Consider the following 4,544-nt stretch of genomic DNA (forward strand, 5'->3'; position numbering starts at 1 on the left):
AAATTTATGGATTTTATAAGCTTTTCCATTTCTTTTTTTTTTTTTTTTTTTGTCTAATACCTTTTTATGGATTCTATATCTTTGGTGAATTTGTCATGTATGCTTTTAACTGTTTTGGTATTGGGCATTTTGAGTAATAATTCCATAAACTTTTGGACTTGAACTTGGACAAACTTATCTCTTCTTTAAACTTTTCATAGAGCTCTGCTGTCTTGCATTTTCTTTCCTTTCCATTGTGCTCACTGGATCTGCCCTGGAAGAGGTGAGAGATATGGATATATATGTATTTCCTCCCCCCCTTTGGAGCTGAGGTTTGAGATCTAGTAGAATAGAAGAGACTGGTTGATATCAGGATTTTTTTAGTTAGATTCTCTCTTTTGATGATATTTTCAATGCTTTACTTGTTCAGAGATACTGTTTACTTCTTCATTTAAATAGTTTTAGCCCTGAAACTATTTTGTTCCTTTTTTTTTTTTTTTTGAATGGAGGATTGAACTCAGGTCCTTGTGCTTGCTAGGCAAGCACTTATTCTACTGAGCCATCTCCCTGGCCCTATGAAATATTTTGTGAAGAAGGAATTACTACTGTTGATAAGCGCATCAACAAATCTGACCATACGCTGCTGATGTGTGTTATGCTCTACATTTCCACTTACACCTTTTACCTCTGCTCTCTATAACCTATATTGTATTGCTATTAAGAGTTCAAAATACAGAGCTAGGAAGCTTGGGAGGAGATGGAGGGATGCGTGAGAGAGGTTTGTGAATCAGTAGGGGGATAGGTAGTAGGACATATAGTAAAAGGTTAAAAAATTGGATAGAGGGTCAGGTGCTACTGGAAGTATTTTATATTTGTGATGCAGGGTTAGTGTTGAGGGGTGAGAGAAGACACTTTTAGGGGAGCTTTCGGGGGAGGAAAATGTAACGTATTTTGGGATTGAGGACAACTACAAAGCTGTCAGAACCTGCTGATATATTGGTGCACCTGCAATATGGAGAAAAATCTAGGGAAGACAAAGGGATAGGTAAGACGAAGAAGAGTAAAAAGGAGAAGAATAGAGGTCAGAAGGTTAACATGAAAGCAGAGGGGGTGATTGAGAACAAGTGTAAGAAAAACTCTGATAAGAATTTTAATTGGGAGGAACAAGTTTTTAAAAAGCAAGTAGTATCTCTATAAATGCTAGAATTGGAGAAAAGGATTCGGGGGGATCACTAAATCAATGGAGAGATAGGGAGAAGGAGAACAAAGTTAACGACAAAGATCTGGTGGAGGCCCAGTTCAAATGTTTCAACAAAACCTCATACACGCAATTCGTATGCATCCCATGTGCCATATAGTCCATCTACGCAATTCCCTTCTCGCCTTGAGGTCTGCTGTTTTGGTAGCTGCATGAATTCCACCCCCCCACCCCCGCTTTCAATTTTCATCCCTTCAGCAAGCAGACAGAATCTGACCCCAGTCCAGGCTTGGTTTAGGGATTCTTTTCTCTCAAGGAGTTGTAGCAGAGTTTTCCTCCAGGTATGGGAGGCCAAGGTGAGACTCACGCAAGAACAGAGTTTTAGCTGTAGACTCAAATGGGCATAGGAAGGTGAGGGGCACAGATGGAGATGCAGGCAGGCTCTCAGGGAAAATGGGGTCTGGGCTCTGGGAGGAGACTGAAGCAAGCTAGGCCTCAGGTGACACTCAGAACAGCCTGCAACCAGTGCTGTTCCAGGTGGAGAGCCTGTGGCCTGTGGGGCCAGGTTAAGGCACCGGCTGGAACCACAGGCATACCTGGGGCACTCCGTGGGGGCTCCTGTGGACCTGAGACTGAACCAGGGTGCTGTGGCAGACTGGTAGGTTCAAGGAGTGCATGGGGCACTGGTGACGGGGGGAGACTCAAGCATGCTGAGGCAGCTGGCACAGACTCTGGAAGGCCTGGGACTAATACTGGGCACCAGATGGAAACTCCAGTGGATGTAAGAACAGTTCAAAGCACTAGGCAGAGGCTCAGGGGGATCTGAGGTGCTGAATGGGTGCTTAGGTAGGCCCAGGACTGATGGAAGATGACAGACAGCAACACTAGCAAGCCCTGGGAGGGTACTGGGCACCAGGTGGAGACTCAAGTGGACCTGGGACACCAGACAGAGGCTCAGTGGGTCTGGCACTAGTGCAGGGTGTTAGCAGAGGCTCAGGTAGGCCAGGAGACTGGCTTCATGCACCAGAGAAGACAGGCAGGCTCAAAGCACTCGGTGGAGACCTAGGTGCTTCTGCAAGTTATGTGGGTGCCGGAGGAGACCCTGGTCCAGTCAGAGAGGGCACAAAATGACTGGTATTGAGTGGACACCCAGGTAGGCCCTGGGCACTAGACCTACCCTGCTGAGGACCGATGCTGGTTGCCACACAGAGACTCTGGCAGCCTAGGGAGTGTGCAGGCTGCCAAGTGCTGGTTGGAGACTGAATCAAGCCCAGGATACCAGGTGGAGACACAGGCAGGCCTGGAAACCATGCTGGGTGCCAGACAGGGACTCTCACAAGCACAGGACCAATGTGGGGCCCCAGGTAGAGACTTACGTGGCTAGAGTGCACTATGGGGACTCAGGTAGACCCAGGACTGAGTGCGGTGTTAGCTGATGGCACAGACCAACACAGACAGCTGGGTGGACTTGGCAACCACCGTTCTTGTGCTTAGCCCCTCATGCTGCCCAGCACTGGGGCAGAGGTTGAGGGCTTGAGGTTCCTCTGCCTTTGCTGAGTGCTGGTGAGGGGGTGCAGGGATGCAGCTTTCTCGGTGCTTGGAGAGAGGACGACAGGGAGAACAGGTCCATGCACCAGTCTGTCCTGGAGATTAGTGTTTGTAGCACTCTTGCACTACGTGACAGGTTTTCAAGATGGCTGCTCCCAAGATGAGTGAGGGTGGAGGCCATGCCCACTGGCCCTGGCGGACCCTCTTTGCTTTTTAAATTACTGTCCATATGTGGCTTGATCCTCATGTATCTTCAAATTAATTTTTTGTATCAGGGCATAGGTGCTTCACATACTTCCAGTTACCTGTACTTCCAGTTGATATTGCCTAAGTATCTCTGGCATGACTTGTCCTTTAGTCAGCCACATTGAATCTCTCTCACCCAGATGCTTTAGTACTCCAGCAACTGTGTTGTGACCCATGTGACGGGAGGCATGAGTCACCTCCTGGCCCAGGAGGGCACAGCATGCATGCACATTTTATAAATGCACTCTGAGATAGCCTTCCCCGTCCTACTTTCTCATTGCTGGGACGTAATATGCACCTGACGCCTACCACTTAAAGGAAGAAAGGTTTACTTTGGCTCACACAGGTTCAGTCCACAGTCCACGGGTTCCAAGGCAGAGTGGTGTGGCAGAGGAGCAACAGCTCATGGCGTGGCAGGCCAGAAGCAACACAGAGAAAGTCCAAAGGAACAGAGTAATACATAACCCTCCAGGCCATGCCCATAGGCTTCACTCCCCCCCCACCACCCCAGCTATAAAATGCATCAGTGAACTAGCCCTGTGGTGGTCATACACCCGTGGTCCAGTCACCTCCCAAAAGACCCACCTCTGAGCATAAGAGGCTTCGGGGGCATCCAGACATAAACTGAATACCTTTATACAAAACAGTGCTTCTTATAACCAAGGAGTTGTTTTCCTTACACAATCATTTGCCTATTAATTTTCACAGGATCATGACTTTAAAGATGAATGAAGCTGTAAATGTTGATTTACAAATTTTAAAACTCTTTTTTTGGTCTTTAATATCACTTGCCTTAAATAGGTGCTTGTTTCATGAGTTGGAAAACGAATGTTTAAAAAAAAATATTTTTGAAAAATTAGTACATCTGTAGTACACAAAAACTGTATTTATTGTGGAGAGTTTGTACATGGCATAACACTTTCTAATTCCCTGGTGTCCCTTCCCCATCCATCCCTGCTCCCTCCAATTCTTGTTCCCCTTTCCATCTACAAAATTTCTATATCCATTTTTTCTTTAATTTTCTTCATTAAAATCCTTTTTTCCATTCCTTCCCTGTCCCTTCACTCAATCATATTCTCCTTCCCATTTAAGAAAGATCTCCCTACTTTCTATTGTCTGCTATCTACCCATATGATCTATGCATTATCCATTGTTTTGCTATTTATCTCTTGGGTTTTTCATAGGAGAAACCTTGTGATTTTTTTTTTTTCAAAGGTATTGAGTGTAGACAACTGGAGTACTGTGAAACATGCATTATCTGTAGATTCGACAAGGAGCAAACCACATTGTCCTCACTGTCAAATGTGTCAGGTTTGGCATTCATGACAGAGATTAATGAAGTATCACGAGAGCAGTATGTTCTGGAAAAGCCTCCACAGTTGGAAGTAGGGCCTTAATCACATGAAAAGCCAGGTTGTTCACAATTGGGAACTTACAGTTCATTGGAAGTACACAATATTTTATAATTTAAAAGCAAAAAGAATTTCTTTGTAGATTTCAATTATCCTAACTTTAATTGTCCATTCAGTTTTCAGAATTTTTAATTTAAAAAATCATATTCCTTTTGTAAGTT

General features: G+C 45.1%; 1 pseudogene; it reads right to left on the bottom strand.

Moving 5' to 3' along the window:
- Positions 1-2,605: 2,605 nt before the first annotated feature.
- The window catches only part of LOC101561609, a 2,780-nt pseudogene continuing 841 nt past the window's right edge, over positions 2,606-4,544 (bottom strand).

Source organism: Octodon degus, unplaced genomic scaffold (genome assembly GCF_000260255.1).
Source record: "Octodon degus isolate 3935 unplaced genomic scaffold, OctDeg1.0 scaffold00174, whole genome shotgun sequence".
Taxonomy (NCBI): domain Eukaryota; kingdom Metazoa; phylum Chordata; class Mammalia; order Rodentia; family Octodontidae; genus Octodon; species Octodon degus.